Genomic DNA, 25,835 nt, shown 5'->3' with positions numbered 1-25,835 from the left:
TATCTCTGCAGATACCCCTTAATCTCCTTTAATCACAAAAGCATCAGCCCTTCTCCTTTTAATTACAAACACATCCGAGGGGCACAAGATGCTCAAAGGAGATTAGTGCCCTGTGTTTCATATATATCTGTATCTATCTACAGACGTAGTTTTTTTTTTTATATATATGTATTACTGAGTCAGTAGCTCTACAGAACACTGGTATGTAATTAGACCCTTTACAAGCATTTCATTCCCGTGTTCTAACCTGTTTGTTTAAACCACAGCCCTACTTGCTTTAATACTCCGCTGTCATTATTATTGTACTAGTCTCAATGAATGTGCTTGAATGAACGTGGGAACACCTACCGCTGCTGCAGAAAAAGCAAAATAATTGCACAGACAGACTTCGTCTTTCTGGTTCTCTCACCTCGTACATTTGTATTTTGTCTGCTCTATTCCCATTTAGTAGTATTGTAAAATCACTTTTGTGCTAGCTTGCCAAAAAGCGCTGGAACTGACCGTGCGTGGTAAAGCTGCTGCTTCGCCCCTTAACTTCTTGAGTTTGAACTCCCTCTCCGTCAGGAATTTCTGCTCGAGCCCATTAGCGAGGCGCAGGGCACCCGGGAAACTGTGCCAAAAGGCTCGACGCGCCGCACCCCTCGCCTGACGTCACGCGCTCCCTGCTGTCCCATTCTCACAGAAGTGTGTATGCGGGCGGGCGCGTCTCGTGCCGGGTGCCGGGTTCCGCGCGGGCTCTCCCACTTCCCACCTCCTCCCGGGGGGACTGTGGCCGCGCGGCCAGGAGGATGCAGAAAGTAACCCGCCGGAGACGAGAGAGAGAACAGTGACGGGCTGCGAAGCTCGCGACGTCCCTGGACTGCAGTCTGATGAATAAAAGAGGCGAGCGGTGAGTTGGGGAGGGGAGCACTGCCTTGTGCTGTCCTCCGAAGCCTTCCTCTCTCTCGCTTTCTCAGCTGCCGGTGCGCGCGCGCTGTCAGGCTTTCTCTGTAGAATGGAGTTGAGGGGGAAAAGGAGCAGAGGAGGTTGGGGGGATGGGAGACGAACACCCCTAAACATATTCCAGCTGTTAGAATGACCCCTGAAACATAGGTTTTCGGGACACCACAATTTTAAATACAGTTTGTCCTCCCGTCTTCTGGATTAGTGTAATGTTGTAGTATTGCCTCTGCTCCTTTGCCCTTCCCTTGTCTGCTTGCCTTGCTCGTTTCATACTCCTCTCTGTGACTTGTTGCAGCAGAAAGAAACCCGAGCCGGATCAGAATGCGACTGTGCAAAGTTTTAATGCACAAAACCGTTGATGAACCGAAGCGCTACCTGTTCTCTACCATAGGTGCCAACGCTATGGATCCTGGAAACACCCCCAATGTTGAACAAACTCCTTTATTGTGATCTGGGAGCCTTAGCTTGTATTGAGTTTAGCACCTTCAATCACTTTTCAAAAGCTGGCTCTTCCAAAGACCGATAGCACAGGTGAAGCCTAATGCTCTGCTGCATATAGACTTGCAGCCCATTACACATTTTGAACTGTAATTACGCGATCGCAAACCACCGACTGACATCCAAGCGTGCAGATCTGAATAGGCGCCGCGGCCGCTCGCTCTCAGTAGTAAATGGATTTCGTCGTAATTAACATTATGATGTAGTTTGCAGCATAGGAGCCAACTTTTCAAAATTATTGGGGGTGCTAAGCCCAGTGGAAATAACCCCTCCCTGGACACATACAAGGAATTTTCTCAATATTGGGGGTGCTCAAGCACCCACAGAGTCGGCTCCTATGGTTTGCAATACAGAAATAAATATTTGGTTTAATGATTTGTCGGGAAAATGATAACATGCTGGTAGGCACGCTTATCTCTCTCTCTCTCTAAACGTGCATTGTTGTGTACTTTCATTGTTTACATGCACACATTAAACAAATGTAACAGCTTACTGCAAATGTAAAAACGGGGTGAAATGTATTAAAAGCTTATTGCAAAGTTAAAAATGGGGTGAAGTGTGTTAAAAGCATCACATTTTCCCTTTTTTTCCTATTCAGATGTTGCCTTCATGAGTCTCTATAACATACCTTGGGGCTCATTTTCAAAACAGAAAAAGTCCAAAACGTTTGTTGCCAAAACTAAAGACATTTTCTTATGCAGTTCATCTATGGTGTGTCCAGATCACAAGGGGGGCATGCTGGCAGGATGTTTTTCTGCCATAATGAAACAATGCAAAAACGTCCAGGGCTAAAAGTTAGATGGTTTGGGCTAGACTGGTTCAGTCACAAAAAGGTACCCTAAATGACCACTGGAGAGGGATTAAAGCATGACCCCCCCCCCCCCATTACCCAATGATTTGAAATAAACACAGTGGCGTACCAAGGGGGGGCGGTCCGCCCCGGGTGCACGCCGCTGGGGGGGTGCCGCACGCCTGTTGGCCGAGTCCGCTCGTTCCCTCCCTGCTGCTCCCTCTGCGCAGAACAGGTTACTTCCTGTTCCGGGGCAGAGGGAGCAGCAGGGAACGAGCGGACTCGGAGCCGACAGATGCACAGCACCTTCCCCCCAGCAGGTAAAAATGCACCCGGGGGGGGGGGGGGGGGTTGTGCTGCACCCGGGGGATGTAATTTCGCTGGGGGGGGGGGGCGCATCAGTGATCCGCCCCGGGTGTCAGCCAGCCTAGGAATGTAACTGAATAAACAGTATATACCAGCCTCTGACAGCTTCAGATGTTATGGCCAGTCCTGTTAGAGCAGCAACCAGATCTCTGGAGTAGCCTAGTGGCTGGTGTGGTGCACTGTAGAGAGGGGAACCAAGGCCTACATCCCACTCTGTTACACTTGTGGTGGAAAGTGTGAGCCCTCCAAAATCCACCAAAAGCCTGCTGTACCGACATATAGGTGACACCCACAGACATCAGGGCTATTGTAGTGGTGTACAGTTGGGTGCAGTAGGTTTTGGGTGGGTTTTTGAAGGCTTACCGTTCAATATAAGGGGGGGGGGGGTAACAGTGAGATGTGTACCTGGGACCTTTTATGTGAAGTCCACTGCAGTGCTTCCTAGGGTGCCCTACTGCTCTGCTGGGATGTCTGTGTGGCCAGTCTACTAAGAATGCTGACCCTCCATATATCCCAAATGCTTGTTTTTGTGTGTTTTTCCTTTGGATATTTTTTTCCCCAAAAATGATCACAAAGAACAATGCAATGAGCAAAAAAATGTCTAGGAAATGGACATTTTCGAAACAAAAAGATAAGACCTTTTTCTGGTTCAAATATTGCTATGTTTGCCACTTGGATGCAAACTTCATGCACATTAGTAAATCAAAAGCAAGGGGGAGGAGCATGAGTGATGCAAGCAAGCGCATGAGAGCTGCACTTGCCGTGAAACTCCTATGCACATGCATCAGGCAAAACAGGAACTGCAGGAACATATCTGCACCCTTCCCCATGCCATGAAATATAAGCCCCCCCCCCCCCCCCCGATTTTTGCAACTTAAATCCCCTAAGAGGTTCGCATCAAAACACAGGAAAACAGGCGCTAATGCCCGCCCTCACCTCCAGCTTTGCTCGGACATGCAGAATTTTTTTTTCTCACTACCAGCACTACAGGCTGCATGGACTTCTTTGGCCTTTCAAAAGAAGCCAAAAATCAGCATTATAATCTGAAAAATGCAGAAGAAATCCTCTCCTCAAAACCCAAACGCCATCCCCAACCTCGTGGTGTGTTTTTGGTTTAAGACTAGTGTTAGTTTCTGTACTGTCTTCTTAGTGTCACGTGACTACACAGTCACCCTGACTGAATCCATGTCAATGCAGTTAAATACAATTTATGCTAATTTTCAGTGCACAGATTAGTGTGCTGGAGGGGTTTGTGCATGCTGTGCACATTAACATGCATGCAGGTAATCACTCCTAGCACCTGGGTTAGGTTTTGAGCATCTGGGACAATGTGTATAACAATTCTGAGTGGTCTGTTTAGTTGGAAGGAGAGATAGTGATAGTGGTGTCATGTGATGTCCAAAGAAAGGATTATTGTATGCAAAGTGTGTCTAAGAAGACAAAATTTATTTAACATTTGGCTGTTCTCAAATACTAGAAAAGCCATCTCTTTGTTTGTATTGGATTTAATTGCTTATCTTTTCCAAATCTACATTTAAGAAGTGTTACATATTCAGGCATAGCTGAGAGAGCTTACAATTGTAGTTGTTCTTCAGGCAATGGGGAGTTAAATGACTTGCCCAAGATCATGGGGGGGGGGGGGGGGGGGGGTAACATTGGGAGAAATAGGATTTGAACCCTGGCTTTCCTGGTTCTCAGGCTGTTGCTTGAACCATTAGGCTACTCCTCCACTCCTAGAAGTGCTTAACCTGATAATTACAGATAATTACACTTTAAAACTTCAGGGCTGTGATATTGCATTGAGCAGAGCTCTGAGCTCCCGTCACATTTGTCTCCACAAAGTCAGTACTGGGAACATGCAGTAAGACATGATGTTACCAAAATGTAGCAGGATGTGTAACATCTTAATGAGCCTTCTGCAGTTCTTTAGAGAAGCAAGTCAAACATGAGTCCAAGGAAGTGACCATGAAATTTAGCCAAAGGGAAATCCTTGGAGACTTTGACAAAAAGAGTTTTGCTTTCAAGAATGTGGGTCTAGATTAGACTTGAGATACTTGAAAGTAAAATGAGGTGGGGGATGGGGTAATAATGAAACAGATGATAATGTGGTGAAAGTTAGAGCAGAATATGCTGTTCAAAATGTAACATGGTGAGAAGAATGCAGACAGCAGTCCCACAGGGCTTAGATCACAGATCTGTTTGTCATCTGTGACTGAAATCTTAGTATTTTCCCATGGGATCAAAATGGCTTCTCTATCACAGACACCCTGACATGGGACATATGCTTAGACATTTGCACATTAATTACACAAAAAGGGGTCAAGGAATGAATTGTATGTCTAGCTCATTGAATTGCCAGCTAATATCTTTAATTCCACAACCATAGTATATATACAACATACTTTTTGTTTAATTATTAAAAATGTATTGCTTTGGCCATATCATATCAGTTTTTTGGATCCAGCAAAGCAGCACTGAGGGGTTCAGCCTGAGAGGGGATTTGCACCTTTAGCTTTCAGTAAGTGAGGGAAGGTAAAAAAAAAAATCTACTCTAGTACAAAGTATTCTGTGTTTATTTAGCAGTATTCAGAATGCCCCAGGTAGTATATTAAAACTCTAATCTGAATGAGAGTGGATAGGAGCTTTTAAGGGCAGCATAATTTAAATAATGGGTATGGTAATGCATTTGATACAATACATTTCTGTGATACAATCAAAGTGGTTTTTATTGCTGCCCCTGCTTAGAACACCTTCACACACTGTAGCTATCAATGAATATGCAGATTCATAAGTAAACCATTTGAGTTAGGAGATGCCTAGTATACCTGACTTGTGTCCCATCTGACCTACCTCAATAGTTCTGCACAGCACAATATTTCACCATATTGTTTTGAATGTGGTATGTGAAAAGAAAGGTATTCAATCTCCTGAGTAACATATCAAAAATATACAGAGATAAATAGTAATACTAATTTACCAATTAAACATTCCTATTAACTGAGGGTTTTTTTTTGTTTTGTTTTGTTTTTTTACATTCTACTAGAATAACCCAGTCTATGGAAGAACAGCTGATGGTCTGGGCTATTTTCCAGGGTGGTGGTTCCCAAACCTGTCTTGAGGGAACCCCCCAGTCAGTCAGATTTTCAGGATATCCACAATAAGTATCATGAGAGATTTGCATGCAGTGCAGGAGGTGCATGCACATTTCTCTCATGATACTCATTGGGCTAGATTCTGTATGTGGCGTCCAAAATGTAGGAACATTGGAATAATGCGCATAGCGCTACTTTATAAACTGTAGGCTGGGAGAGTGTGCATACACGTAGGTGTGGCCATTTATGCCACTGAAAACCTGGTGTATATGCCCATGCCTAAATGTATGCATGTTCCCCCAAATTCTACAACAATACATGTAAATGTGATTGACATCCCCAACACGCTTATACACGTCCCATGGCCATACCCCTTTTCAGTCTATTTAATGCATGCTACTTGCTGTGCCTTATATAGAATCTGGAGGTTTGTGGATATCCTGAAAATCTGTCTGGCTGTGGGTTCGCCAAATCTGTCTGGCTGTGGGTTCGCCTAGAAGAAATTTGGGAACCACTGCTCAAGAGGAATGTACAAGACGTGCAATTTTTAAAAAAATTATTATTGATGCATTCGTTTTCCTACTGCTCCAACCTCTATTGTACAGTGGTGCTATGAACCTTCATTTGCAGCTACCATACCCCATGGTAAACTTCCCTAGACTAGACCAGGGGATCTCAACCCAATCCTAAGGACACACCTAGCCAGTCAGGTTTTCAGGAAACCCACAATGAATATACATGAGATAGGGCATGCAAATCTATCTCATGCATATTCATTGAGGGTTTCCTGACTGGCTAGGTGTGTCCCGAGGACTGGTTTGAGAACCCCTGGCCTAGACATTGCAGTGATGGTCTTTGGCTTTGATCCATTTGAAGCATTTGAAACTTGATCATGCCCTTCTACTCCTTAATTCCCTTTACATTCTAAAATCTATTCTTATCTTTGTTTTCCTCTTTCTTCTCTGGCTGCTCCTTTTCAGTGTCTCTCTTGCTGACTCTTTTCCTGGGGCTGCATCTGGTCTTTTCATTTTATCACTGCACATCCTTACTGCGGAAGTCTTGCCTACTTATACTTCTGCTTAAACCTCAAACTATTTCCATGCTACCTGACAATATTTGTCAATCTCCTGACTTCCCTGTCTCTCTTTAAATCCTGGTCACTGGCTGCTTTCTGCCATTTTCTCTTGAAGGTCTCACTGTTACCCTGGACTTAATAGATTCAACACTAAACTTATTCTACCTCCAATGTGGGTCTTAACCATTCATTTGTGCCCGTGAAACCCATATCTCCATGGTCCTTTAAGCCTCCTCTCAGAACTTTCAGCTTTTCTTCTGCATTAGATCCCTGGTTTAGTCTGCTGTTTTCTTACTTCTACAATATCACAAATCGCAGGCCCTTCTCTTTCATCTTGAGTGGTAAAACCTTCATCATGCCGTTATTTTTTGCTTTGATTGTGCCCTCCTCCTCCTCCTCTGGTCCTTCTCCTTTCAATGGCAGTGTCTTAAAAAAAAAAGTACTACTGATCTTTTTCCTCTCATATGAAAAAACAGTTGAATATTTCAGTCTTTTCAAGTTAAATCTGGTCTGAAATGTATTGTTGGTCCAAGAAAAAGATGATACCTATAAATTTTATGTTGACCTTTTGTTTATGAGTTTAATTGAAAATTCTTTATGGTTTCTGAAACTTCCTCTCTTGTGCCTTTCCCTGAGAAGCTTTTACCCAGAGGAGTGGTTTATATATATATATATATATATATATATATATATATATATATATATATATATATATATACACACACACACATCTACTATAATAAAACTCACCCTCAACGTTCTGAGGACACTGACGTCAGTGAAGCCAAGCCCTGACTTCCTTCAAAAAGATATGAAGGTTCGTGGTGGTGAAGCCACCAAAATCGCTCCGGGCCCCGCCCTCGAGGGCAGAGCAATGGCAGAACAACGAAGGGGTTGGCAGGGAGGGAGGCGGGGGGGTGGAAAATTGCTCCGGGCCCCGCCCTCACGTCAAACGTCATGATGTTGGGGGCGGAGCAATGGCAGAACAACGAAGGGGTTGGCCAAGGAGGGAAGGGGGGTGTTGGTGACGAAAACTACTACTACTACTACTACTTAACATTTCTAGAGTGCTACTAGGGTTACGCAGCGCTGTACAAATTAATAACTAAGGACTGTCCCTGCTCAGAAGAGCTTACAATCTAAAGGACGAAATGTCAAGTTGGGGTAGTCTCGATTTCCTGAGTAGAGGTGTTGTGATTAGGTGCCGAAAGCAACATTGAAGAGGTGGGCTTTGAGCAATGATTTGAAGATGGGTAGGGAGGGGGCCTGGCGTATGTGCTCAGGGAGTTTGTTCCAAGCATGGGGTGAGGCGAGGCAGAAAGGGCGGAGCCTAGAGTTGGCGGTGGTGGAGAAGGGTACTGAAAGGAGGGATTTGTCTTGAGAGCGGAGGTTACGGGTAGGGATGTAAGGGGAGATGAGGGTAGAGAGGTAAGGAGGGGCTGCAGATCGAGTGCGTTTGTAGGTTAGTAGGAGAAGCTTGAACTGTATGCGGTATCTGATCGGAAGCCAGTGAAGTGACTTGAGGAGTGGGGTGATATGAGTATATCGGTCAAGGCGGAAGATAAGACGTGCGGCAGAGTTCTGGATGGACTGAAGGGGGGATAGGTGGCTAAGTGGGAGGCCGGTGAGGAGTAGGTTGCAGTAGTCAAGGCGAGAGGTAATGAGAGAGTGGATGAGAGTTCGGGTGGTGTGCTCAGAGAGGAAGGGGCGAATTTTGCTAATGTTGTAGAGGAAGAAGCGACAGGTCTTGGCTATCTGCTGGATATGCGCAGAGAAGGAGAGGGAGGAGTCGAAGATGACACCGAGGTTGCGGGCAGATGAGACGGGGATGATGAGGGTGTTATCAACTGAGATAGAGAGTGAAGGGAGAGGAGAAGTGGGTTTGGGTGGGAAAACAATAAGTTCAGTCTTGGCCATGTTCAGTTTCAGGTGGCGGTTGGACATCCAGGTGGCAATGCTAGCGCCCGTTTCATTTGCTCTGAAACGGGCCTCTTTTACTAGTAAATATATAAAAACACACACACACACATACACACACACACACGTAAAGTCAAGAAAATTGTGCCAAAATTTAGGCAGGGATGATGTGCACTAAGGGGTCCTTTTACTAAACTGCAGTAAAAGGGGGCTTGCGCTAGCTTAAGCGTGTGCTTTTGATTGCGCTGAGGCCTCCTTATACCACAGCAGGTAAAAGGCTCTTTTTTTTTCTCTACAAGAAATGGCCGTGTGGTAACTGAACCACTTACCATGTGGCCATTTCGGGGGGGGGGGGGGGGGGGAGAAGCACTTATCACCACCCATCGAGGTGGTAATAAGGGCTGCCATTCTAACCTGAGTAATCACCAGCACTACAAAAATAGAAAATATTTTTGTAGCAACACAAATGGTACACGCTGAGGGTGGGAACTACTGCTGGGCTCCTCTCCTGCAGTAGCCCAGTGGTAGTTCCGGATTGGCCTATTGCTGCGCACCAACCGTTTAGTATAACGGCAGTGTAAGACCACATCTAGGCACCTAATATTAGGCAAGAGTCCTTATGTCAGCTCAAAGGCTGGTTCAAGTGTAGGTAGTTAGGCGTGTACATAAACTGTGTGCCTAACTCCCTGGCACACCCTTGGCATTTCCAAGCTCCCTTGAATTTGTGCACGCCGGAATTGGGGCACACAACTTATAGAAAAATGATTGAGGGCAGTTACATGTGTAACTGCTAATCGATGCCAATTATAGCCAGTAATTGGCGGATAATTCAATAATTGGCTGTTAATTAGAGTTGTTGCACACACAGCTGTCCTTATTCTATAAACTGCACATGCAACTTTGTGTGCTAAGCATAAAATTGGGTGCCCAACTTTATAAGAGTAGGGGGGACAGAGCTTTGTACAAATTGTCACAGCCTTGTACATTTCTACATTCTGCTGTTTAAGGGCTTCTTTTACGATTAGAGTGCACTAAATGCTAAGAAGCTCATTTTATTCCTATGGGCTTCTTGGCATATAGCGCACACTTAGTAAAAAGAGGCCTAAGAAAATACAAATCAGAATGCATTAAGGTAGGAGTTTTTGAAATGAAGAGCATATTGTGTAGAACACATTAAAATTTTTAAAAAGCAATTATGCCATCAAGACTTTGACTTCTTTGTTTTAAGTCTTCACACCCCTTGATTCAGTACTTGATGGAAGCCCCTTTTGCAACAGTAACAGCCAGGAATAATTTAGGATAAGTATCTGCCAACCTTGTAAAGCGGGATGGTGCAGTTTTTACCTATTCTTATGGGCAAAATAGGCAATGTTTTTTCAGGCTGGCTGGTGATAGTCTGTGGGCTGCCGTCTTCAAGTCTTGCTGTGGATTTTCTGTTGAATTCAGTTTTGAAATTTAACTAGGCAAGTAAGGGGCATTTACTTTCTCCTTGCTGAGCCCACTTCATTTTCGCTTTGTACTTAATACCACTGTTCTGCTGGAAGTTGAATAAACATCACAGTTCCAGGTCTGTGGCAGACTGGAACAGGTTTTCCTTCAGGGTCTGCCTGTACTTTGCACCATCTATCTGCCCCTTGATCTTTACAAGCCTCTCTGTCCTTGCTGCTGCCGCAAATGTTTTCACAACAAAATGCTGCCCCTACAATGCTTTATGCAGGGATCCTGTTAGCTGGGTGATGTGCTGTTTGTATTCTACATCACACACAAGGCTGGATTCTATAAATGGTGCCAGAAAAGATCAGTGCTAAGGACGATTCTATAAAGGGCTTGCACCCCTTATAGAACAGCGCTTAGTGCCAATTCCTGTGCCCTAACTTTGGGTGCCAGACTTACGCCTGCTGATACTTGGTGTAAATGCTGGCGCCCAAGTAGGGCATGCTGAACCATTATTGTGTAACTCTGCAGAACTTTTTGGAATGCCTCTGATATGGCCATGCTTCACCCATGGTCACACCCAATTTTGAGTTGTGCACTATGGGAATTGGGTGCCTGGCATTACAGAATAGTGCACTTCTAGATGCGAGCTCAAATCCCAGTTGATGCCAATTTATGTTAATAATTGGTTGTTAGCATCCAATTATTGCTTACTAGTAAAAAAGGCCCGTTTCTGACACAAATGAAACGGGCGCTAGCAAGGTTTTCCTCGGAGTGTGTATGTTTGAGAAAGTGTATGTGAGAGTGACTGTGTGAGAGAGAGAGAGTGAGTCTGGGTGTGAGTGTGTCTGTGAGTGAGAGAGAGAGTGCGTGTGTGAAAATGAGAGTGTGTGCAAGTGCATATGTGAAACACAGTGAGAGAGTGTGTTTCACACAGACACAGTGTGAGCGAGAGAGAGAGTGTGTGTGAGACAGAGATTCTCTGTAAGACTGAGTGTATGAGACCAAGAGAGTGTGTGAGTGACTGTGTGACACATAGAGAGTGAATGTGATACAGTGTGAGACATAGAGTGTGTGAGATACAGTGTGTGAGAGTGAAAGAAAGACATTGACTGTGAGAGAGAGTGAGAGAGAGAGTGTGTGTGTGACAGAGATACCTCCCCCCTCCCTTTCTCTGGTGTCAACCTCCCCCCCCCCCTCTCTCTCTGGTGTCTGAGCGTTACTGTGCAGGACGCTGAGCTCTGGCTGTGCTTCAAGGAACTGACCAATCCTATTTGGTAGAATGCACCTCCAACATTCTGAAGCCGAGAAACCTCGTGTGGTTGGTCACTTCTGCTTGTGACGAACCCGGAAGTACGTGATGTCAGTTCAGGAGATGAATACAGAGAGCAGGAATGCCTCAGCCATGCAGTCAGCTTCAGAATGTTGGAGGTGCGTTTTATTATATAGGATTAGCCAATTAAGTTGCAAGTATGTCTCTGGATCTTACCCAAATCTGGGTGCTATATATAGGATCCAGGGGACATTGTTTAGCTTTGAGACCAGAAAGTTCCACTTTGGTCTTATCAGACCACTAAGTTTTCTCCCAAGAGTTTCTTTGCAAATGCAAACACCAAGGCCCAGGGAGAAATGACATCAAACAAATGAGAGGCTAGGCACAGGGTCTCTTATAGAGCCAGCTATTTCAAACCAGTACCAATTAATGCCAAATTGTTATCATGCCAGAAACTCCCATTGGGATGGCATAAGCTCACTTTAAAAAAACTAATTTATCATCAAAACAATCAATAATACTCATTGCAGGCTTGAGTATTATTGATTGTTTTGATAATAAATTAGTTTTTTTAAAGTGAGCTTGTGCCATCCCAAAGGGAGCTTTTGGCACATGATAACAATTTGGCATTAATTGGCACAGGTTTGAAATAGCTGGTATTATAAGAGAAACCTTTTCTATAAGAGCCATGTTCGTGGAGTAATCTTAAAATTGTTGAACAGTCAATATTTTTCACAGCCAGGCTTTTAAAGTAATGTTAGGCCTCATAATAACCGTCTTCAGCATTTTGTCTCAGTTCATGTCTACCGACTTTGAAAGAACAGTTTGATTGAGGTAGTGTCTTTGTGCTGTCAAACTACTTCTGCTTTACAGTGATGAATCTAACTGTGTCTTGTTCGATATATTCAAACACATGGATGGTCTCTATTTCATGGATGGATCTTGTTAAGGCATTTTTTAGAAACTGTAAGCTAAACGGGTTTGCTGTGGCTAAAGGTGTGAAGGTTAAGCAAACAAAACTTTTTGGTTTCTTAACTACTTTTTAAGTATCTCTATAACTGTTCTTTCACATTGAATATGCATCATATCCTGTGGTGAGAAGCAGCATTTTTGAGTTGGGAAGATTGGATTTTCTTCTTCTAACTATGCCTCACACTAAGCGCAAGGGGATTGTTACATCCATTCCTCTGCCATCTCGGACATCCTCACCCGTCCGACAGAAGCTCGAATGCTATGCTGTGGGACCCTCTGCAATAAAGTCCATAGAGTTGTGTCCTGATTTGACCTCAGATGAGGGAGTGTTGGGGATCTTGGGACCAGATACAGCTCTCTCTCCTCTGGCCCCAAGATCCCTGACATGTGTCCGCCGTCATTGCCAGTGGCATGCTCAGAGACCCTGGAAGCAGTAGGCGTGGATTTGGATCATTCTGGCGGTGGTGCTATTCCTGTCATTCAGACCACTGAAGAGAAGAATGAAGGAGCTATGGATTTCCTGGGTTTTTCCTTGCTGGTGACGCTGGAACATATCTGGCAGTGTTTGGAAGCCACGGTAACAAAATCAACAGAAGAAGTATGAGCTTTGCTACCAAAACTGCGGAATTGTCTGTGACTATGGAAGGAGTTAAATTAGACTATGCTAAACAACTCCACCAAATTAAAGAAGATATTAGGAAGTTACAAGAATTCAATGCTTCTGTTAGACAAAATGGTAACCTACGTAGGTTACCGACGTCAGACAGGGGCGGGCCCAGGAGGAGAGAGACGCGCGACAGAAGCTGGGCGAAGGCAGGCATCAGCTTTCTTCTTGCCCATGCAGCGCCTTCAGACAGAGGAGAGAGGCGCTGCACGGGCCCGGTAAGAGGAAGGGGGGCCCGATGGAGGAGGGGAATGGCGGTGACGACCCCAAGAGGGGGCGGGGCACAGGGCGGAGGATGTCGGGAGGCGGAGCTGGGGGGAGACAGAGTAGTGAGGAAGGGAGGGGGGCCGGGGCTGCTAAAGGTACGTTTGCTTTTCTTCTTGCTTTTTAATTTAGAATGCAGGGGGAAGTGGGGCGGGAGGAACGGTGACCACAGGTGGGGGGGGGGGCAAGGACGGCCATACAGGACGCTCCTGACCAGCGCCTTTGCCCCCTCCTGACCCTTTTTTTTATTTTTGTTTTGATTTGGGAGCCATGTGCTTGTGATTTGACTGTGTTTTGACTGTTTGTGGCATGCGCAGAGCAGCTAACATAACGCTTGGCTGCTCTGCGCATGATTTGGGGGCCGATTAACGATGTGTATTGTGATTCTTTGAAAAATTGTACGTTTCAATACCGATCTCAGCATGTGTGACTTTTTTTTTTTTGGTGCATTTTTCGTTATTTTAAAATCGTTAGGGACTTTAACGATTTAGATTTTTTTACGTTTGGTTGCTGCATCTGCCTCTTAAACAAGAGAAGATTTCAGAGGTCCTTACTGTATCACCCTGGGCTATCTGACGAAGTTTGGTCACCAAAGGCTTGTTTAAAGAGCCAGGTCTTCAAATTAGTTTTGAAAGACATAAGTGAAAGGTCACTTCAAAGAGAAATGGGTAGAGTATTCCAAATGTGGGGAGATAGGAAGAAAAAGGCACAGTGTCTAGTAGTTTCTAAATGGGCAAATTTTGAGCTAGGGAGCACTAGACGATGATCATTTATAGAATGAAGAACTCTAGAAGGAGAATAGGGTATGGTAAGACATGAAAGGTAGTCGGGAGAACCAATCCTAAAAGCCTTAAAAGTTAGGAGAGCTATTTTGTAAGTAATCCAGTACTCAACAGGAAGCCAGTATTGATGTTTGAGCAAAGGAGTGAAATGGTCTGAAGGACAGGCTCGGTAAAGGAGTCTGATGGCAAAGTTTTGCAGTGTCTTTAGTTTTTCAGGGTTTTTTTTTAGAGCACAATAGAACAGTGTAAATGACGTTACAGTAATATAAACAGGCAGTAAATAGAGGAGAGGATGTGAAAGTTGTTATGATCAAAGAAGTGATGAACCATCCAAAACTGACGAAAGGTAAAAAAAAACCCAAAGCTTTGATAAATGTGAGATGTGAGGTAGAAATGAAAGGAAAGAGTCCAGAATTGCTCCTAAATAGTGGAAGGATGAGACCGGTTGGATCAATGATCCAAGAAGGGAAACTGGGGAAGTTGGAGGTGCTATGGAGCCGGAGAACCAGCAGGCAACTGTTTCATCCTTTGTTAAATACTACCTGATGTTTGAGAAGCCAGTTCGCTACTGAGTCAAAGCAGGTCTGTAGTGGAGTGATTGAGAGAGAAGAAGAATCTATGAAGAAAATAGAAGTAAGTTGCATAGAAGTAAGCTGAAATGCCAAACGATTGAATGAGAGCTGCCAAGGGACTCGGGAGCAAATTACATAGAAGAGGGTAGAGAATGGAACCTTGTGGGGACCCCCCATGGGACTTCACATTTAGAGGACAGGGTGAGTACTTGGAATGAATGGTGTGAGAGGAAAGAGGTGAACTGGAGAGGACTTCACCAGAAATTTCCCAAAGATGCCAAGTGGGAAAGCAGAAGAGTGTGATTAACAAGATTGAAGGAAGCCGAAAGGTGAAGGGACATAGTTAGAAACATTTTAGGTTGATCAAAATGGAAATGTAATTCACTGAGTAAAGATGCCAGGATAGTTTCTGTGCTGAAATGTGTTCGAAAACTAGATTAAATCTTCATTTATTAAACTATTATAAACCTTCTGGTATTCAACCTGGTGACTTGTTTAAATAGTATTTGATTTAAGTTCTTAAAATTTTCTCAGAAGCTGTACTGCCTTTAAATAGAATATTCTTTATACCTAACGTTGGGAGAGATAAACCGGGAGAGAAACTACAACAACATACTAAGGAAGGTGACCTGGAATTGAATAATTTATCAGCATTCTTAAAAGTGTCTATATCTGACTCTATAGAAAGGGCCACTTTGGTGGTGTCCTTTGTATTTGGACAAGATTTGAATGCTGTAATGAGGGTTTATTTTTGTAGTTAGCAAATTCTGTTTCATTGCCAGAAAATATGGATTTATCTTGATGTGATTAAATCTACTCAGGAGAGGAGAAAGGGTTTTTTTGGTCATGAGACAAGACGATAAAGATATTGATGCATCCTTTTTTGCTATCTTACCCATGTAAATATGTTATTAGATTTGGTGGGTCTAAATATATATTTTTGCTCCTGAACACCTGAGAACATTTCTGGATATCAAGAAAATTACAGCTTACATAAGTGCATAAGTATTGCCATACTGGGAAAGACTAAAGATCCATCAAGCCCAGCATCCTGTTTCCAACAGTGGCCAATCCAGGTCACAAATACCTGGCAAGATCCCAAAAAAGTACAAAACATTTTATACTGCTTATCCCAGAAATAGTGGATTTTCCCCAAGTCCATTTAATAATGGTCTATGGACTTTTCCTTTAGGAAGCTGTCCAAACCTTTTTTAAACTCTGCTAAGCTAACCGCCTTTACCACATTCTCTGGCAATGAATTCCAGAGTTTAATTACACATTGAGTGGAGAAATATTTTCTCAAATTAGTTTTAAATTTACTACATTGTAGCTTCATCACATGCCCCCTAGTCCTAGTATTTTTGGAAAGCTTAAACATACGTTTCACATCTACCCGTTCCACTCCACTCATCATTTTATAGACCTCTATCATATCTCCCCTCAGCCGCCTTTTCTCCAAGCTGAAGAGCCCTAGCCACTTTAGCCTTTCCTCATAGGGAAGTCGTCCCATCCCCTTTATCATTTTCGTCACCCTTCTCTGCACCTTTTCTAATTCCACTATATCTTTTTTGAGATGCGGGGACCAGAATTGTACACAATATTCGAGGTGCGGTTGCACCATGGAGCGATACAAAGGCATTATAACATCCTCATTTTTGTTTTCCATTTCTTTCCTAATAATGCCTAACATTCTATTTGCTTTCTTAGCTGCAGCAGCACACTGAGCAGAAGGTTTCAACATATCATCAACGATGACACCTAGATCCCTTTCTTGGTCCGTGACTCCTAAGGTGGAACCTTGCATTACGTAGCTATAATTCGGGTTCCTCTTTCCCACATGTATCACTTTGCACTTGCTCACAATAAATGTCATCTGCCATTTAGACGCCCAGTCTTCCAGTCTCGTAAGGTTCTCTTGTAATTTTTCACAATCCTCCCGCGATTTAACGACTTTGAATAACTTTGTGCCATCAGCAAATTTAATTACCTCACTAGTTATGCCCATCTCTAGGTCATTTATAAATATGTTAAAAAGCAGCGGTCCCAGCATAGACCCCTGGGGAACCCCACTAACTACCCTTCTCCATTGAGAATACTGACCATTTAACCCTACTCTCTGTTTTCTTAACCAGTTTTTAATCCACAATAGAACACTACCTCCTATCCCATGACTCTCCAATTTCCTCTGGAGTCTTTCATGAGGTACTTTGTCAAACGCCTTCTGAAAATCCAGATACACAATATCAACCGGCTCACCTTTATCCATATGTTTGTTCACCCCTTCAAAGAAATGTAGTAGATTGGTGAGGCAAGATTTACTTTCATCAAATCCATGTTGACTTTGAGGGGCATAATCGAAAGGGATGCCCAAGTTTTGCTGAGGAAGTCCTCACAAAACGTCCCAGTGGAGGGGCAGGGAAACCCGTATTATCGAAACAAGATGGACGTCTATCTTTCGTTTCGATAATACGGTCGGGGACACCCAAATCTTGACATTTAGGTCGTCCTTAGAGATGGTCGTCCCTAGACTTGGTCATTTCTGATTTTCGGCGATAATGGAAACCAAGGACACCCATCTCAGAAACGACCAAATGCAAGCCCTTTGGTTGTGGGAGGAGCCAGCATTCGTAATGCACTCGTCCCCCTCACATGCCAGGACACCAACCGAGCACCCTCGGGGGCACTGCAGTGAACTTCAGAAATTGCTCCCAGGAACATAGCTTTTATTTATTTATTTGTTACATTTGTACCCCACATTTTCCCACCTAATTGCTGTGATGGACCTGAGTATGATATTTGAGGCTGGCACAAAATATTTTGAAAGATGTTTTTTGAGGGTGGGAGGGGGTTAGTGACCACTGGGGGAGTAAGGGGAGGTGATCCACAATTCTGTCCGGTGGTCATCTGGTCAGTTTGGGCACCTTTTTGTGCCTTGGTTGTAAGAAAAACTGGACCAGGTAAAGACGTCCAAGTGCTCTTCAGGGACGCCCTTTTTTTTCCATTATGGGTCGAGGATGCCCATGTATTAGGCATGCCCAAGTCCCGCCTTCAGTACACCTCTGACACGCCCCCATGAACTTTGGTCGTCCCCATGATGGGAAGCAGTTGGGGACGCCTAAAATCGGCTTTTGATTATGCCGATTTTGGGATACCCTGTGAGAAGGATGCTCATCTTCTAATTTGTGTCGAAAGATGGGCGTCCTTCTCTTACTAAAATAAGCCTGTTTGTCTCATTAATCCATGCTTTTGAATATGCTCTGTAATTTTGTTCTTAATAATAGTCTCTACCATTTTGCCTGGCACCGACGTCAGACTCACCGGTCTATAATTTCCCGGATCTCCTCTGGAACCTTTTTAAAAAATTGGCGTTACATTGACCACCCTCCAATCTTCCGGTACCAACCTTGATTTTAAGGCTAAATTACATATTGCTAACAATAGCTCCGGAAGCTTATTTTTCAGTTCTATCAGTACTCTGGGATGAATACCATCCAGTCCAGGAGATTTGCTACTCTGCAGTTTGTAGAACTGCCCCATTACACCCTCCAAGTTTACAGAAAATTCATTAAGTTTCTCTGACTCGTCAGTTTCGAATACCATTTCTGGCACCTGTATCCCACCCAAATCTTCTTCGGTGAAGACTGAAGCAAAGAATTCATTTAATCTCTCCTCTACGGCTTTGTCTTCCCTGATCGCCCCTTTTACTCCTCAGTCATCTAGCGGTCCAACCTATTCTTTTGCCGGCTTCCTGCTTTTAATATACCTAAAAAAAAAAGTTTACTATCAAGCATATTTTCAAAGCACTTAGCCTTCCAAAGTTCCATAGAAACCTATGGAACTTTGGAAGGCTAAGTGCTTTGAAAATATGCCTCTAGGTGTTTTTACCTCCAACACAATCTTTTTTTCAAAGTCCCTCTTAGCCTTCCTTATCAGCGCTTTGCATTTGACTTTTTTTTTTAATCTTTTATTTATGAATTTTTAGTTTACATTTATTCAATAACATAAATATATAGAATTTAGGACATTTTAGCAAGATTTGTAAATACAAAGTAAATAAGTAAGGAAATTAAACTATCAACATTTGTCCACAATAATGTGATCCAAGTACTAGGAAATATAAACAGAACCGAATAATATTAATCTAGGAATAAAAGGTATACAGGAATACACAGCCGAGTAGTGTTATGCAATCTGGTATTAGTCCAACTTATTCTTTGCTATTTATAAATTCCAATAATTTCCCAGGAGTAAAGAATATGTAATTAGTGGCATTCTTTGCATTTGACTTGACATTCCTTATGCTGTTTCTTATTATTTTCAGTCAGTTCCTTCTTCCATTTCCTGAAGGATTTTCTTTTAGCTCTAATAGCTTCCTTCACCTCACTTTTTAACCATGCCGGCTGTCGTTTGGTCTTCTGTCCTCCTTTTTTAATATGCGGAATATATTTGGCCTGGGCTTCCAGGATGGTGTTTTTGAACAGCATCCACGCCTGATGTAAATTTTTGACCTCGCAGCTGCTCCTCCAAGTTTTTTTTCACCATTTTTCTCATTTTATAATAGTCTCCTTTTTCAAAGTTAAACACTAACGTATTTGATTTCCTATGTATACTTACTTCAAAGCTAATATCAAATCCAATCATATTATGATCACTGTTATCAAGCGGCCCCAGCACCATTACCTCCAGCACCAGATCATGCGCTCCACTAAGGACTAGGTCTAGAATTTTTCCTTCTCTCATCGGCTCCTGTTCCAGCTGTTCCATAAAGCTGTCTTTGATTTCATCAAGGAATTTTACCTCCCTAGCATGACCCGATGTTACATTTGCCCAGTCAATATCGGGGTAATTGAAATCACCAATTATTATTTTGTTGCCCAGTTTGTTTGTGTCCCTAATTTCCTTTAACATTTCTGCATCTGTCTGTTCATCCTATCTAGGCGGACGGTAGTACACTCCTATCACTATCCTTTTCCCCTTTACACATGGAATTGTGTAATCCACAGTGATTCCACAATTTGTTTCCTGTAGAATTTTCAATCTATTTGATTCAAGGCTCTCATTAATATAGAATGCTATCCCTCCACCAATTCGATCCACCCTATCACTATGATATAATTTGTACACCGGTATGATAGTGTCCCACTGGTTATCCTCCTTCCACCTGGTCTCAGAGATGTCTATTATATCTAATTTTTCATTTAGTGCAATATATTCTAACTCTCCCATCTTATTTCTTAGGCGCCTGGCATTCGCATATAGACATTTCAAACTATGTTTGTTGTTCCTATTTACATCATGCTTAGTACTTGACAGTATTAATTTGCAATCTTTTGTCTGATTTTTATTTTTATTTAAGGACACCTGATCTACTACATTCTCTTTTGCAACCTCACTATTAGGGTACCATATCTTCCCTGTTTTGGTGATATCTTTTAAAGATACCTTATCCCGAACCATGCACTTTTGAGCGACTGTCGGCCTTCCCCCGCCCCTCTCCCCACCGGTTTCTAGTTTAAAAGTTGCTCTATCTCCTTTTTAAATGCGGATGCCAGCATCCTGGTCCCAGGATCTGGATTTGAGCTTTCTACCTAAGAGCCTAAATTTGGCTTCCAGAACCTCTCTCCCACATTTTCCTATGTCATTGGTACCCACATGTACCTAGACAGCCGACTCCTCCCCAGCACTATCTAAAATCCTATCTAGGTGACATGTGAGGTCCGCCACCTTCGTACCAGGCTGACAAGTCACCAGACAATCCTTACGTCCACCAGCCACCCAGCTATCTATATGCCTAATGATCGAATCACCAACTACAACAGCTGTCCTAACTTTTCCCTCCCGGGCAGCACTTGGAGACATATCCTCGGTGCGAGAGGATAGTACATCCCCTGGTGGGCAGGTCCTGGATACAGGAGTACTTCCTACTTCACCAGGGTGATGCTCTCCTTCTAGGAGACCTCCTTCCTCCCAGGTAGCACAGGGGCTACCAGACTGGAGGTGGGACTTCTCTGCAACATCCCTGTAGGTCTCCTCTATGTACCTCTGTCTCCCTCAGCTCCACCAAGTCTGCTACTCTAGCCTCAAGAGAACGGACACGTTCTCTGAGAGCTAGGAGCTCTTTGCATCGGGCACACACATATGACATCTGACCAAGTGGGAGATAATCATACATGTGACACTCAATGCAAAAGACTGGATAGCACCCCTCTCGCTGCTGGACTGCTGACTCCATCTTAGTGTTTTTGAGTTTTTCAATAATTTAAGACTTGCTGCAGTATTAAGGATATTAGCCTAATATAAAAGTGTCTTTTGATTTATATAGTATATTGTATGATTTATTTAGTGTTTCCTTCTTAGATGGTAATGAAATGTATTTAAAACTCTGTAAGAGCACTCTTTGCTTGTTACCCTAATTACAATAGCTGACTATAATTGAAGAGTTGTCCTAGGGGTGGGAAGACTAAACTAGATCCTGCAGTGCCTGCTAGATTCTATCTGTTAATGCTGTGGTACAAAGTTTTTAAAACTAAGAGGAAAAGACTATGGAGATTAGTTGATAAAATTTGCTTTTTATATTTTTATTTTGCCTAAAACTAACCTACAATTCCCCCTTTAAAGCCCAATCTTTAAAGTTCCCAAAGCACAAAGCAAAATAGCGTTCACTTACCAGAGAAATGTCCTCTTCTCTCAGAACTTCTCAGAAAGCTTAAAATACTTAGTGGCTATATAATTAAGGCTGAGGATGTTTCATGCTAGGCCTTTGTAATATTATTATTTGTTTTATTACTATCTTATTTGGTTTTCCTTTGGCTGCCCCCATGATATTAATTGTGGTCTAATGAGGAAGTTACATATCTGATTCTGAGTGTGTGTGGGGAGGGGGTTTCCTCTTGATATTATTCTTTTTCGTTTTGCTGTTCACAAATGGATGCTTGTAATTTGATTATTGCTAAATTAATTTAAAAAATAAAAGAAGACATATTGCATGTTGTGTAGATCAATGAAGCAAACTCCTGCTTTAATGTACAATATGAAAAATTATACAAGGATGTAAAGACCTTTGCAAAGCATTGCAGAGTTAAATAATTAAATTTCCTTCTCTCTTGTTTGTTTGACCCTTCCCCACCCTCTGTCAATTCAAGACACTTCTCCATGGTTAAATAATGTGTTTAAACAATTAACTTTGCTAAGCATGTTGCTGCTGCTCCTGCTTTTTCTTTACTCCATCACCCACCCTTCACCCTTTACCTTGCTGTCTCTGCATCTCACATCTAATACAATATTTCAGCAAAGAACCTTTAGGTTTCTGTGTGTTTTTCCATTTTATACATGTTACCTTCTGCAATTAATGTCATAATGCAGCTTTTTGTATTACAGCATTTTGTTGATAGAGCCTTATAATCAGCAAACAATGAGGATAGACCATCAAAAACTCCATTTCATTCTGGGTGTTTTTCTAGCATGTTTTCCCATTTTCTGGAATAAGCATTACTTTAAAATAGCATAGTGATGTGTTTGAAACAGAACTGGCCATGTTAAAGTAAATTTTACACTTCCAGTTGACCATGAAATGACTTTCTTTTTAAAAGAATTTCAGAGCTTTTTAATTTGTCTCAGCAGGTTCCTCCAGCTCCTTTACTTAGCTAGTATTTGCAATGGTCTACACAGCCATAAGTCTTCATTTGCAGCTATCTGGGAATTGTCCCCTATTTTGTATCTCTCCCCATCCCCAACTCATTTAGCACAATCACTGCAATGACAAACAATGGCCAGAGGTCTTGGGCCTAAATCTGACTGTAGGTGTCGCTGTTGCACAATGACTAGGACTCCCCTCGCCTCCTCCTGCTCCAGGGGCTGCGAATGCTGCCTGTGCAAAGTCCACAGCTCTGTATGAGCTGGGGAGCAGAAGGCTTTGAGACATGAATTGAACTTTCATCCCTTGGCATGATGTTTGTCAGTTTTGTGCAAGGAAATCTGGACCAAGTTTACCCCACATCATCCATTGTGTAAGCAAAAGGACAGGGCAGTGTTAAAGCATGTCTGAATGAAAGCATCGCCAGACAGTGCAGATGTATAAATAGGTTTCCTCATATCTGATTGTAGCAAAACTAACCATTTATCTTCTATGATAACCACACTTAGTGAGTTTCTAAATTGAAGCTTTTGTTATAAAGCTCTTATTTTGGACTCCATATATAGAGTTCCGTCCTAAACCATCATTTTATGTGTCCTAAAATTACCAAAGTCTGAAACTTATCACTGTGGCAGCCGCTACGCATCTGAATGTCAACTTCCTGTGAAAACTGCAGACTTTTTTTTTTTTTTTTTAGTGATGTGGATCATCCAGGAAATCCATTTGTGCCTCTAGTAATCAGGTGGAAATAAAGCAACTGGAAGTTTTTATAAAAAAAGGACAGAAACCAAAGATGGTCACTGTAAAAAAAGAACATGGTTTTGCTGCTTCTAATTATGTACATGGCCTTCCATTGGGAAGCTGGCAATTTTTGTTCTGACTAGTAAATAAAAATATCATTCAGTGCGTCAGAATGCTTACTGTTGTGTATTCTCAACGCAAATTGATAGAAGCTGACAGTAGAGAGAGGCTGCCTGGTTCAACTAACTGCCCTGTCTGTTTTGCCTTCTATAGTGCAGTGACCTAGCCCCGATTTTCAAAAATTAACGTTTAAGACTGTCAGCAATGCCATGGACTGTGTATTATGGGGCTCTTTTACTGCATAAGTACATAAGTATTGCCATACTGGGAAAGACCAAAGGTCCATCAAGCCCAGCATCCTGTTTCCAACAGTGGCCAATCCAGGTCACAAATACCTGGCAAGATCCCAAAAAAGTACAAAACATTCTATACTGCTAATCCCAGAAATAGTGGGTTCTCCCCAAGTCCATTTAATAATTGTCTATGGACTTTTTCTTTAGGAAACCGTCCAAACCTTTTTAAAACTCTGCTAAGCTAACTGCCTTTACCACATTCTCTGGCAACGAATTCCAGAGTGTAATTACACGTTGAGTGGAGAAAAGGTTTCTCCGATTAGTTTTAAATTTACTACATTGTAGCTTCATCGCATGCCCCCTAGTCCTAGTATTTTTGGAAAGCTTAAACAGACGCTTCACATCTACCCGTTCCACTCCACTCATTATTTTATAGATCTCTATCATATCTCCCCTCAGCTGCCTTTTCTCCAAGCTGAAGAGCCCTAGCCACTTTAGCTTTTCCTCTTAGGAAAGTCGTCCCATCCCCTTTATCATTTTCGTCACCCTTCTCTGCACCTTTTCTAATTCCACTATATCTTTTTTGAGGTGCGGGGACCAGAGTTGTACACAATATTCGAGGTGCAGTCGCACCATGGAGTGATACAAAGGCATTATAACATCCTCATTTTTGTTTTCCATTTCTTTCCTAATAATGCCTAACTTTCTATTTGCTTTCTTAGCCACAGCAGCATACTGAGCAGAAGGTATCAACGCATCATCAACGACGACACCTAGATCCCTTTCTTGGTCCGTGACTCCTAACATGGAACCTTGCATATGACATAGCTATAATTCGAGTTCCTCTTTCCCACATGCATCACTTTGCACTTGCTCACATTAAACGTCATCTGCCATTTAGATGCCCAGTCTCGTAAGGTCCTCTTGTAATTTTTCACAATCCTCTTGTAATTTAACGACTTTGAATAACTTTGTGTCATCTGCAAATTTAATTACCTCACTAGTTACTCCCATCTCTAGGTCATTTATAAATATGTTAAAAAGCAGCGGTCCCAGCACAGACCCCTGGGGAACCCCACTAACTACCCTTCTCCATTGAGAATACTGACCATTTAACCCTACACTGTTTTCTATCTTTTAACCAGTTTTAATCCACAATAGAACACTACCTCCTATCCCATGACTCTCCAATTTTCTCTGGAGTCTTTCATGAGATACTTTGTTAAACGCCCTCTGAAAATCCAGATACACAATCCTGCTTATTTTCGAAAGGAGAAAAACGCCCATGTTCGGGAGATGGGCGTCCGTTTTCTGTGGGCGGCCAAATCGGTATAATCGAAAGCCAATTTTGGTCGTCTTCAACTGCACCCCGTCGCAGGAACGAATAAAGTTGATGGGGGCATGTCAGAGGCGTGGTGAAGGTGGGACTGGGGCGTGGTTATCGGCCGAGCAGAGATGGGCGCGCTCAGCCGATAATGGAAAAAAGAAAGGCGTTTTTAGCAAGAATTTAGGACACTTTTTTGGGGCCTTTTTTTTCTCACGAACAGGTCCCAAAAAAGTGCCTTAAATGAACAGATGACCACCAGAGGGAATCGGGAATCACCTCTCCTGACTCCCCCAGTGGTCACTAACCCCCTCCCACCAAAAAAAAACCCCACTTGCAAAAACCTTATTTCCCAGCCTCTATGCCACCCTCAAATTCCGTACCCACCTCCATGACAGCAGAATGTGTTCGATCCTCTCACAGCCTTTCCCTGGGTCAGATGTGGCTCTCGGGTGCACTGCAGGGTCACATCAGCATTGCATTGTGGTGGGTGTAGGGTATTGGGCTCCATGATTTCATTAGCTTGTGTTACAGTCCACGATGTTGGTAGTTGGTAGGCTCTTCTCCCATGGTGCTTTTCCCTCTGCTTACTGGGTCAGAGTGTGCCCTGTTTTGTTTCCAGTAGTCCACGAGGTAGTGGCCATTTTTGTAAGTCCGTTTTAGATCCCTTTCGTGTGTTAGCTACGTTACTTAGTTCTTACCTTGAATGTTGCTGAAAGAGGGCATTGTACACCATTCTGCCAGCTCTGAGCTACTGCTAATCTTAGTACGAGGGAGACTCGTTGCCAGTGGGGCACAACCTCTGATCTGCTGTTAACTGTGAGTAAACGCGGTTATTGAAATAATGGACGTTTTCAGCAAGATTAGTCTTACGGTGTGAACTGCTGTGCCAAGGTTATACAGCAGCAACAAGTCCTGTCCCTGGAGCAGCTTGAGTGGGTAATGCAGTGCACTTCAGGCAGGCGGACCCAGGCCCATCCCCCCCCCCCTACCTGTACCACTTGTGGTGGTAAATGGGAGCCCTCTAATCCCCCCAAAAAAACCCATTGTACCCACATGTAATGGTGTTGAATTGTGGGGAGTGGGTTGGGGGGGGATTTGGGGGTCTCAGCACCCAAGGTAAAGGAGCTATGCACCTGGGAG

General features: G+C 43.1%; 1 protein-coding gene and 1 long non-coding RNA gene across 2 annotated transcripts in view; one reads left to right on the top strand and one right to left on the bottom strand.

The window, feature by feature from the left end:
* LOC115471785 overlaps nt 1-576 on the bottom strand; it is a 35,882-nt gene extending 35,306 nt beyond the window's left edge. The window contains exon 1 of the long non-coding RNA XR_003942420.1: nt 502-576. This is a non-coding gene — a long non-coding RNA (uncharacterized LOC115471785). The remainder of the gene's footprint in view (nt 1-501) is intronic.
* A 101-nt stretch (nt 577-677) lies between these two features.
* The window catches only part of LPAR3 (lysophosphatidic acid receptor 3), a 119,679-nt gene continuing 94,521 nt past the window's right edge, over nt 678-25,835 (top strand). Inside the window, exon 1 of the mRNA XM_030205610.1 lies at nt 678-889. The gene's annotated coding sequence lies outside the window, so the exon portion shown is untranslated. The remainder of the gene's footprint in view (nt 890-25,835) is intronic.

Source organism: Microcaecilia unicolor, chromosome 6 (assembly GCF_901765095.1).
Source record: "Microcaecilia unicolor chromosome 6, aMicUni1.1, whole genome shotgun sequence".
Taxonomy (NCBI): Eukaryota; Metazoa; Chordata; class Amphibia; order Gymnophiona; family Siphonopidae; genus Microcaecilia; species Microcaecilia unicolor.
This window is presented reverse-complemented; position numbering and strand designations above follow the sequence as displayed.